Genomic DNA, 13,156 nt, shown 5'->3' with positions numbered 1-13,156 from the left:
AAGATCATCTCATGAAGGAACCATTAGTGCATCAAAGATCATCGCATGAAGGGACCAGTGCATCACAGATCATCCCATGAAGGGACCAGGGCATTAAACATCATCCCATGAAGGGACCAGTGCAACAGAGAACATCCCAAGAAGGGACCAGTGCAACAGAGATCATCCCATGAAGGGACCAGTGCATCACAGCACTCAGATTAGAGATATGCAAGATCATCCCATGAAGGGACCAGTGCATCAGAGATCATCCCGTGAAGGGACGAGATCATCCCGTGAAGGGACCAGTGCATCAGAGATCATCCCATGAAGGGACCAGTGCATCAAAGATCATCCCATGAAGGGACCAGCGCATCGAAGATCATCCCATGAAGGGACCAGTGCATCGAAGATCATCCCATGAAGGGACCAGTGCATTGAAGATCATCCCACGAAGGGACCAGTGCATCACAGAACATCCCACGATGGGACCAGTGCATCACAGAACATCCCATGAAGGGACCAGTGCATCAGAGATGATCCCATGAAGGGAGCAGTGCATCAGAGATCATCCCATGAAGGGAGAAGTGCATCAGAGATCATCCCATGAAGGGAGAAGTGCATCAGAGATCATCCCATGAAGGGAGCAGTGCATCAGAGATCATCCCATGAAGGGAGCAGTGCATCAAAGATCCCATGAAGGGACCAGTGCATCAAGAAGATCAGCCGATGAATAGACCATTGCATTACGGCACTAAGATTAGATGTATGCAAGATCATCCCATGAAGGGACCAATGCATCGAAGATCATCCCGTGAAGGGACCAGTGCAAAGATCATCCCATGAAGGGACCAGTGCACCACAGCACTAAGATTAGAGGTATGCAAGATAATCCCATGAAGGGATCAGTGCATCAAAGATCATCCCATGAAGGGAACAGTGCATCAAGATCATCCCATGAAGGGAACAGTGCATCAAGATCATCCCATGAAGGGACCAGTGCATCAAAGATCATCCCATGAAGGGACCAGAGCATCAGAGATCATCCCATGAAGGGACCAGAGCATCAGAGATCATCCCATGAAGGGACCAGTGCATCAGAGATCATCCCATGAAGGGACCAGTGCATCAGAGATCATCCCATGAAGGGACCAGTGCATCAGAGATCATCCCATGAAGGGACCAGTGCATCAGAGATCATCCCATGAAGGGACCAGTGCATCACAACACTCAGATTGGAGGTATGCTAGATCATCCCGTGAAGGAACCAGTGCATCAAAGATCATCCAGTGAAGGGACCAGTGCATCAGAGATCATCCCGTGAAGAGACCAGTGCATCAAAGATCATCCCGTGAAGGGACCAGTGCATCAGAGATCATCCCATGAAGGGACCAGTGCATCAGAGATCATCCCATGAAGGGACCAGTGCATCAGAGATCATCCCATGAAGGGACCAGTGCATCAGAGATCATCCCATGAAGGGACCAGTGCATCAGAGATCATCCCATGAAGGGACCAGTGCATCAGAGATCATCCCATGAAGGGACCAGTGCATCAGAGATCATCCCATGAAGGGACCAGTGCATCAGAGATCATCCCATGAAGGGACCAGTGCATCACAGCACTAAGATTAGAGGTATGCAAGATCATCCCGTGAAGGGAAAAGTGCAGAGATCATCCAATGAAGGGACCAGTGCATCAGAGATCATCCCATGAAGGGACCAGTGCATCAGAGATCATCCCATGAAGGGACCAGTGCAGAGTTCATCCCATGAAGGGACCAGTGCATCAGAGATCATCCCATGAAGGGACCAGTTCATCAGAGATCATCCCATGAAGGGACCAGTTCATCAGAGATCATCCCATGAAGGGACCAGTGCATCAGAGATCATCCCATGAAGGGACCAGTGCATCAGAGATCATCCCATGAAGGGACCAGTGCATCACAGCACTCAGATAAGAGGTATGCAAGATCATCCCGTGAAGGAACCAGTGCATCAAAGATCATCCCGTGAAAGGACCAGTGCATCAGAGATCATCCCGTGAAGAGACCAGTGCATCAGAGATCATCCCGTGAAGGGACGAGATCATCCCGTGAAGGGACCAGTGCATCAGAGATCATCCCATGAAGGGACCAGTGCATCAGAGATCATCCCATGAAGGGACCAGTGCATCAGAGATCATCCCATGAAGGGACCAGTGCATCAGAGATCATCCCATGAAGGGACCAGTGCATCAGAGATCATCCCATGAAGGGACCAGTGCATCAGAGATCATCCCATGAAGGGACCAGTGCATCAGAGATCATCCCATGAAGGGACCAGTGCATCACAGCACTCAGATTAGAGGTATGCAAGATAATCCCATGAAGGGGCCAGTGCATCAAAGATCAACCCATGAAGGGACCATTAGTGCATCAAAGATCATCCCATGAAGGGACCAGTGCATCAGAGATCATCCTATAAGGGACCAGTGCATCCAAGATCATCCCATGAAGGGACCAGTGCATCACAGCACTAAGATAAAAGGTATGCAAGTTCATCCCGTGAAGGAACCAGTGCAAAGATCATCCCGTGAAGGGACCAGTGCATCAAAGATCATCCCGTGAAGGGACCAGTGCATCAAAGATCATCCCGTGAAGGGACCAGTGCATCAAAGATCATCCCGTGAAGGGACCAGTGCATCAAAGATCATCCCGTGAAGGGACCAGTGCATCAAAGATCATCCCGTGAAGGGACCAGTGCATCAAAGATCATCCCGTGAAGGGACCAGTGCATCAAAGATCATCCTGTGAAGGGACCAGTGCATCAAAGATCATCCCGTTAAGGGACCAGTGTATCAAAGATCATCCCGTGAAGGGACCAGTGCATCAAAGATCATCCCGTGAAGGGACCAGTGCATCACAGCACTGAGATTAGAGGTATGCAAGACCATCCCATGAAGGGGCCAGTGCATCAGAGATCATCCCATGAAGGGGCCAGTGCATCAGAGATCATCCCATGAAGGGGCCAGTGCATCAGAGATCATCCCATGAAGGGGCCAGTGCATCAGAGATCATCCCATGAAGGAGCCAGTGCATCAGAGATCATCCCATGAAGGGGCCAGTGCATCAGAGATCATCCCATGAAGGGGCCAGGGCATTAAACATCATCCCATGAAGGGACCAGGGCATTAAACATCATCCCATGAAGGGACCAGGGCATCAGAGATCATCCCGTGAAGGGACCAGTGCATCAGAGATCATCCCGTGAAGGGACCAGTGCATCAGAGATCATCCCGTGAAGGGACCAGTGCATCAGAGATCATCCCGTGAAGGGACCAGTGCATCAGAGATCATCCCGTGAAGGGACCAGTGCATCAGAGATCATCCCGTGAAGGGACCAGTGCATCAGAGATCATCCCGTGAAGGGACCAGTGCATCAGAGATCATCCCGTGAAGGGACCAGTGCATCAGAGATCATCCCGTGAAGGGACCAGTGCATCAGAGATCATCCCGTGAAGGGGCCAGTGCATCAGAGATCATCCCGTGAAGGGACCAGTGCATCAGAGATCATCCCGTGAAGAGACCAGTGCATCAGAGATCATCCCGTGAAGGGACCAGTGCATCAGAGATCATCCCGTGAAGGGACCAGTGCATCAGAGATCATCCCGTGAAGGGACCAGTGCATCAGAGATCATCCCATGAAGGGACGAGTGCAGAGATCATCCCATGAAGGGACCAGTGCATCACAGCACTCAGATTAGAGGTGTGCAAGATAATCCCATGAAGGGACCAGTGCATCACAGCTCAGATTAGAGGTATGCAAGATCATCCCATGAAGGGACCAGTGCAAAGATGATCCCATGAAGGGACCAGTGCAAAGATGATCCCATGAAGGGACCAGTGCAAAGATGATCCCATGAAGGGACCAGGGCATAAAAGATCAACCCATGAAGGGACCATTAGTGCATTAAAGATCATCCCATGAAGGGACCAGTGCATCCAAGATCATCCCATGAAGGGACCATTAGTGCATCAAAGATCATCCAATGAAGGGACCAGTGCATCAAACATCATCCCGTGAAGGGACCAGTGCATCAAAGATCATGCCGTGAAGGGACCAGTGCATCAAAGATCATGCCGTGAAGGGGCCAGTGCATCAGAGATCATCCCGTGAAGGGGCCAGTGCATCAGAGATCATCCCGTGAAGGGACCAGTGCATCAGAGATCATCCCGTGAAGGGACCAGTGCATCAGAGATCATCCCGTGAAGGGACCAGTGCATCAGAGATCATCCCGTGAAGGGACCAGTGCATCAGAGATCATCCCGTGAAGGGACCAGTGCATCAGAGATCATCCCGTGAAGGGACCAGTGCATCAGAGATCATCCCGTGAAGGGACCAGTGCATCAGAGATCATCCGGTGAAGGGACCAGTGCATCAGAGATCATCCGGTGAAGGGACCAGTGCATCAGAGATCATCCGGTGAAGGGACCAGTGCATCAGAGATCATCCGGTGAAGGGACCAGTGCATCAGAGATCATCCCATGAAGGGACCAGTGCATCAGAAATCATCCCATGAAGGGACCAGTGCATCAGAAATCATCCCATGAAGGGACCAGTGCATCAGAAATCATCCCATGAAGGGACCAGTGCATCAGAGATCATCCCATGAAGGGACCAGTGCATCAGAGATCATCCCATGAAGGTACCAGTGCATCAGAGATCATCCCATGAAGGGACGAGTGCAGTGATCATCCCATGAAGGGACCAGTGCATCACAGCACTCAGATTAGAGGTGTGCAAGATAATCCCATGAAGGGACCAGTGCATCACAGCTCAGATTAGATGTATGCAAGATCATCCCATGAAGGGACCAGTGCAAAGATGATCCCATGAAGGGACCAGGGCATTAAAGATCAACCCATGAAGGGACCATTAGTGCATTAAAGATCATCCCATGAAGGGACCATTAGTGCATCAAAGATCATCCAATGAAGGGACCAGTGCATCAAACATCATCCCGTGAAGGGAACAGTGCATCAAAGATCATCCCGTGAAGGGACCAGTGCATCAAAGATCATCCCGTGAAGGGACCAGTGCATCAAAGATCATCCCGTGAAGGGACCAGTGCATCAAAGATCATCCCGCGAAGGGACCAGTGCATCAAAGATCATCCCGCGAAGGGACCAGTGCATCAAAGATCATCCCGTGAAGGGACCAGTGCATCAAAGATCATGCCGTGAAGGGACCAGTGCATCAAAGATAATGCCGTGAAGGGGCCAGTGCATCAAAGATCATGCCGTGAAGGGGCCAGTGCATCAAAGATCATCCCATGAAGGGGCCAGTGCATCAGAGATCATCCCATGAAGGGGCCAGTGCATCAGAGATCATCCCATGAAGGGGCCAGTGCATCAAGATCATCCCATGAAGGGGCCAGTGCAAAGATGATCCCAAGAAGGGACCAGTGGATCAAAGATCATCCCATGAAGGGACCAGTGCATCAGATCATCCCATGAAAGGACCAGTGCATCAGATCATCCCATGAAAGGACCAGTGCATCAGATCATCCCATGAAAGGACCAGTGCATTAAAGATCATCCCATGAAGGGACCAGTGTATCAGAGATCATCCCATGAAGGGACCAGTGCATCAGAGATCATCCCATGAAGGGACCAGTGCATCAGAGATCATCCCATGAAGGGACCAGTGCATCAAAGATCATGCCGTGAAGGGGCCAGTGCATCAGAGATCATCCCGTGAAGGGGCCAGTGCATCACAGCACTCAGATTAGAGGTACGCAAGATCATCCTATGAAGGGACCAGTGCATCAGAGATCATCCCATGAAGGGACAAGTGCATATGAGATCATCCCATGAAGAGATTAGTGCTTCAGAGATCATCCCATGAAGTGACCAGTGCATCAGAGATCATCCCATGAAGTGACCAGTGCATCAGAGATCATCCCATGAAGTGACCAGTGCATCAGATCATCCCATGAAGGGACCAGTGCATCAGATCATCCCATGAAGGGACCAGTGCATCAAAGATCATCCCATGAAGGGACCAGTGCATCAAAGATCATCCCATGAAGGGACCAGTGCATCAAAGATCAACCCATGAAGGGACCATTAGTGCAAAGATCATCCCATGAAGGGACCAGTGCATCAGAGATCATCCCATGAAGGGACCAGTGCGTCAAAGATCATCCCATGAAGGGACCAGTGCGTCAAAGATCATCCCATGAAGGGACCAGTGCGTCAAAGATCATCCCATGAAGGGACCAGTGCGTCAAAGATCATCCCATGAGGGGACCAGTGTGTCAAAGATCATCCCATGAAGGGACCAGTGCATCACAGCACTAAGATAAAAGGTATGCAAGTTCATCCCGTAAAGGAACCAGTGCAAAGATCATCCCGTGAAGGGACCGGTGCATCAAAGATCATCCCGTGAAGGGACCGGTTCATCAAAGATCATCCCGTGAAGGGACCAGTTCATCAAAGATCATCCCGTGAAGGGACCAGTTCATCAAAGATCATCCCGTGAAGGGACCAGTTCATCAAAGCTCATCCCGTGAAGGGACCAGTTCATCAAAGATCATCCCGTGAAGGGACCAGTTCATCAAAGATCATCCCGTGAAGGGACCAGTGCATCACAGCACTGAGATTAGAGGTATGCAAGACCATCCCATGAAGGGACCAGGGCCTCAGCGATCCCATGAAGGGACCAGTGCAGAGATCATCCCATGAAGGGGCCAGTGCATCAGAGATCATCCCATGAAGGGGCCAGTGCATCAGAGATCATCCCATGAAGGGACAAGTACATCAGAGATCATCCCATGAAGGGACAAGTACATCAGAGATCATCCCATGAAGGGACCATTAGTGCATCAAAGATCATCCCATGAAGGGACCAGTGCATCAAAGATCATCCCATGAAGGGACCAGTGCATCAGAGATCATCCCATGGAGGGACCAGTGCATCAAAGATCATCCCATGGAGGGACCAGTGCATCAAAGATCATCCCATGGAGGGACCAGTGCATCACAGCTCTCAGATTAGAGAGCTGTGCAAGATCATCATGGGAAGGGACGAGTGCATCACAGCACTCAGATTAGAGGTATGCAAGATCATCCCATGAAGGGACCAGGGCATTAAAGATCATCCCATGAAGGGACCAGTGCATCAGAGATCAGCCCATGAAGGGACCATTAGTGCATCAAAGATCATCCCATGAAGGGACCATTAGTGCATCAAAGATCATCCCATGAAGGGACCATTAGTGCATCAAAGATCATCCCATGAAGGGGCCAGTGCATCAGAGATCATCCCGTGAAGGGGCCAGTGCATCAGAGATCATCCCGTGAAGGGACCAGTGCATCAGAGATCATCCCGTGAAGGGACCAGTGCATCAGAGATCATCCCGTGAAGGGACCAGTGCATCAGAGATCATCCCGTGAAGGGACCAGTGCATCAGAGATCATCCCGTGAAGGGACCAGTGCATCAGAGATCATCCCGTGAAGGGACCAGTGCATCAGAGATCATCCCGTGAAGGGACCAGTGCATCAGAGATCATCCGGTGAAGGGACCAGTGCATCAGAGATCATCCGGTGAAGGGACCAGCGCATCAGAGATCATCCCATGAAGGGACCAGTGCATCAGAGATCATCCCATGAAGGGACCAGTGCATCAGAAATCATCCCATGAAGGGACCAGTGCATCAGAAATCATCCCATGAAGGGACCAGTGCATCAGAAATCATCCCATGAAGGGACCAGTGCATCAGATCATCCCATGAAGGGACCAGTGCATCAGAGATCATCCCATGAAGGGACCAGTGCATCAGAGATCATCCCATGAAGGGACGAGTGCATCAGAGATCATCCCATGAAGGGACGAGTGCAGAGATCATCCCATGAAGGGACCAGTGCATCACACCTCAGATTAGAGGTATGCAAGATCATCCCATGAAGGGACCAGTGCAAAGATGATCCCATGAAGGGACCAGTGCAAAGATGATCCCATGAAGGGACCAGGGCATTAAAGATCAACCCTTGAAGGGACCATTAGTGCATTAAAGATCATCCCATGAAGGGACCAGTGCATCAGAGATCATCCCATGAAGGGACCAGTGCATCCAAGATCATCCCGTGAAGGGAACAGTGCATCAAAGATCATGCCGTGAAGGGAACAGTGCATCAAAGATCATGCCGTGAAGGGAACAGTGCATCAAAGATCATGCCGTGAAGGGGCCAGTGCATCAAAGATCATGCCGTGAAGGGGCCAGTGCATCAAAGATCATCCCATGAAGGGGCCAGTGCATCAGAGATCATCCCATGAAGGGGCCAGTGCAAAGATGATCCCATGAAGGGACCAGTGGATCAAAGATCATCCCATGAAGGGACCAGTGGATCAAAGATCATCCCATGAAGGGACCAGTGCATCAGATCATCCCATGAAAGGACCAGTGCATCAGATCATCCCATGAAAGGACCAGTGCATCAGAAATCATCCCATGAAGGGACCAGTGCATCAGAGATCATCCCATGAAGGGACCAGTGCATCAGAGATCATCCCATGAAGGGACGAGTGCAGAGATCATCCCATGAAGGGACCAGTGCATCACAGCACTCAGATTAGAGGTGTGCAAGATAATCCCATGAAGGGACCAGTGCATCAAAGATCATCCCATGAAGGGACCAGTGCATCAGAGATCATCCCATGAAGGGACCAGTGCATCAGAGATCATCCCATGAAGGGACCAGTGCATCAGAGATAATCCCATGAAGGGACCAGTGCATCAGAGATAATCCCATGAAGGGACCAGTGCATCAAGATCATCCCATGAAGGGACCAGTGCATCACAGCACTCAGATTAGAGGTACGCAAGATCATCCTATGAAGGGACCAGTGCATCAGAGATCATCCCATGAAGGGACAAGTGCATATGAGATCATCCCATGAAGAGACCAGTGCTTCAGAGATCATCCATGAAGTGACCAGTGCATCAGAGATCATCCCATGAAGTGACCAGTGCATCAGAGATCATCCCATGAAGTGACCAGTGCATCAGAGATCATCCCATGAAGGGACCAGTGCATCAAAGACCATCCCATGAAGGGACCAGTGCATCAAAGGTCAACCCATGAAGGGACCATTAGTGCAAAGATCATCCCATGAAGGGACCAGTGCATCAGAGATCATCCCATGAAGGGACCAGTGCGTCAAAGATCATCCCATGAAGGGACCAGTGCGTCAAAGATCATCCCATGAAGGGACCAGTGCGTCAAAGATCATCCCATGAAGGGACCAGTGCGTCAAAGATCATCCCATGAAGGGACCAGTGCGTCAAAGATCATCCCATGAAGGGACCAGTGCATCACAGCACTAAGATAAAAGGTATGCAAGTTCATCCCGTAAAGGAACCAGTGCAAAGATCATCCCGTGAAGGGACCGGTGCATCAAAGATCATCCCGTGAAGGGACCAGTTCATCAAAGATCATCCCGTGAAGGGACCAGTTCATCAAAGATCATCCCGTGAAGGGACCAGTTCATCAAAGATCATCCCGTGAAGGGACCAGTGCATCACAGCACTGAGATTAGAGGTATGCAAGACCATCCCATGAAGGGACCAGGGCCTCAGCGATCCCATGAAGGGACCAGTGCATCAGAGATCATCCCATGAAGGGGCCAGTGCATCAGAGATCATCCCATGAAGGGGCCAGTGCATCAGAGATCATCCCATGAAGGGGCCAGTGCATCAGAGATCATCCCATGAAGGGACAAGTACATCAGAGATCATCCCATGAAGGGACAAGTACATCAGAGATCATCCCATGAAGGGACAAGTACATCAGAGATCATCCCATGAAGGGACAAGTGCATCAGAGATCATCCCATGAAGTGACCAGTGCATCAGATCATCCCATGAAGGGACCAGTGCATCAGATCATCCCATGAAGGGACCAGTGCATCACAGCACTCAGATTAGAGGTATGCAAGATCATCCCATGAAGGGACTAGGGCATTAAAGATCATCCCATGAAGGGACCAGTGCATCAAAGACCATCCCATGAAGGGACCAGTGCATCAAAGACCACCCCATGGAGGGACCAGTGCATCAAAGATCATCGCATGGAGGGACCAGTGCATCACAGCTCTCAGATTAGAGAGCTGTGCAAGATCATCATGGGAAGGGACGAGTGCATCACAGCACTCAGATTAGATGTATGCAAGATCATCCCATGAAGGGAGCAGTGCATCAGAGATCAGCCCATGAAGGGACCTTTAGTGCATCAAAGATCATCCCATGAAGGGACCAGTGCATCAAAGATCATCCCATGAAGGGACCAGTGCATCAGAGATCATCCCATGAAGGGACCAGTGCATTAAAGATCATCCCATGAAGGGACCAGTGCATCAGAGATCATCCCATGAAGGGACCAGTGCATCAGAGATCATCCCATGAAGGGACCAGTGCATCAGAGATCATCCCATGAAGGGACCAGTGCGTCAAAGATCATCCCATGAAGGGACCAGTGCGTCAAAGATCATCCCATGAAGGGACCAGTGCGTCAAAGATCATCCCATGAAGGGACCAGTGCGTCAAAGATCATCCCATGAAGGGACCAGTGCATCACAGCACTAAGATAAAAGGTATGCAAGTTCATCCCGTAAAGGAACCAGTGCAAAGATCATCCCGTGAAGGGACCGGTGCATCAAAGATCATCCCGTGAAGGGACCAGTTCATCAAAGATCATCCCGTGAAGGGACCAGTTCATCAAAGATCATCCCGTGAAGGGACCAGTTCATCAAAGATCATCCCGTGAAGGGACCAGTGCATCACAGCACTGAGATTAGAGGTATGCAAGACCATCCCATGAAGGGACCAGGGCCTCAGCGATCCCATGAAGGGACCAGTGCATCAGAGATCATCCCATGAAGGGGCCAGTGCATCAGAGATCATCCCATGAAGGGGCCAGTGCATCAGAGATCATCCCATGAAGGGGCCAGTGCATCAGAGATCATCCCATGAAGGGACAAGTACATCAGAGATCATCCCATGAAGGGACAAGTACATCAGAGATCATCCCATGAAGGGACAAGTACATCAGAGATCATCCCATGAAGGGACAAGTGCATCAGAGATCATCCCATGAAGTGACCAGTGCATCAGATCATCCCATGAAGGGACCAGTGCATCAGATCATCCCATGAAGGGACCAGTGCATCACAGCACTCAGATTAGAGGTATGCAAGATCATCCCATGAAGGGACTAGGGCATTAAAGATCATCCCATGAAGGGACCAGTGCATCAAAGACCATCCCATGAAGGGACCAGTGCATCAAAGACCACCCCATGGAGGGACCAGTGCATCAAAGATCATCGCATGGAGGGACCAGTGCATCACAGCTCTCAGATTAGAGAGCTGTGCAAGATCATCATGGGAAGGGACGAGTGCATCACAGCACTCAGATTAGATGTATGCAAGATCATCCCATGAAGGGAGCAGTGCATCAGAGATCAGCCCATGAAGGGACCTTTAGTGCATCAAAGATCATCCCATGAAGGGACCAGTGCATCAAAGATCATCCCATGAAGGGACCAGTGCATCAGAGATCATCCCATGAAGGGACCAGTGCATTAAAGATCATCCCATGAAGGGACCAGTGCATCAGAGATCATCCCATGAAGGGACCAGTGCATCAGAGATCATCCCATGAAGGGACCAGTGCATCAGAGATCATCCCGTGAAGGGACCAGTGCATCAGAGATCATCCCATGAAGGGACCAGTGCATCAGAGATCATCCCGTGAAGGGACCATGAAGGGACCAGGGCATTAAAGATCATCCCATGAAGGGACCAGTGCATCAGAGATCATCCCATGAAGGGACCAGTGCATCAGAGATCATCCCGTGAAGGGACCAGTGCATCAGAGATCATCCCGTGAAGGGACCATGAAGGGACCAGTGCATCAGAGATCATCCCATCAAGTGACCAGTGCATCAGAGATCATCCCATGAAGGGACCAGTGCATCAGATCATCCCATGAAGGGACCAGGGCATCAGATCATCCCATGAAGGGACCAGGGCATTAAACATCATTCCATGAAGGGACCAGGGCATTAAAGATCATCCCATGAAGGGACCAGTGCATCAGAGATCATCCCATGAAGGGACCAGTGCATCAGAGATCATCCCATGAAGGGACCAGTGCATCAGAGATCATCCCATGAAGGGACCAGTGCATCAGAGATCATCCCATGAAGGGACCAGTGCATCAGAGATCATCCCATGAAGGGACCAGTGCATCAGAGATCATCCCATGAAGTGACCAGTGCATCAAGATCATCCCTTGAAGGGAACAGTGCATCACAGCACTCAGATTAGAGGTATGCAAGATCATCCCATGAAGGGACCAGGGCATTAAAGATCATCCCATGAAGGGACCAGTGCATCAAAGATCATCCCATGAAGGGACCAGTGCATCAAAGATCATCCCATGAAGGGACCAGTGCATCAGAGATCATCCCATGAAGGGACCAGTGCATTAAACATCATCCCATGAAGGGACCAGGGCATCAGAGATCATCCCATGAAGGGGCCAGGGCATCAGAGATCATCCCATGAAGGGGCCAGGGCATCAGAGATCATCCCATGAAGGGGCCAGTGCATCAGAGATCATCCCATGAAGGGGCCAGTGCATCAGAGATCATCCCATGAAGGTGCCAGTGCATCACAGCACTTAGATTAGAGGTATGCAAGATCATCCCATGAAGGGACCAGTGCATCAAAGATCATCCCATGAAGGGACCAGTGCATAAGAGATCATCCCGTGAAGGGACCAGTGCATCAGAGATCATCCCGTGAAGGGACCAGTGCATCAGAGATCATCCCGTGAAGGGACCAGTGCATCAGAGATCATCCCGTGAAGGGACCAGTGCATCAGAGATGATCCCATGAAGGGACCATGAAGGGACCAGTGCATCAGAGATCATCCCGTGAAGGGACCAGTGCATCAGAGATCATCCCGTGAAGGGACCAGTGCATCAGAGATCATCCCATGAAGGGATGAGTGCATCAAGATCATCCCATGAAGGGACCAGTGCATCACAGCACTCAGATTAGAGGTACACAAGATCATCCCATGAAGGGACAAGTGCATCAGAGATCATCCCATGAAGTGACCAGTGCA

This window comes from Triturus cristatus, chromosome 5_2, assembly GCF_964204655.1.
Source record: "Triturus cristatus chromosome 5_2, aTriCri1.1, whole genome shotgun sequence".
NCBI lineage: Eukaryota > Metazoa > Chordata > Amphibia > Caudata > Salamandridae > Triturus > Triturus cristatus.
This window is presented reverse-complemented; position numbering follows the sequence as displayed.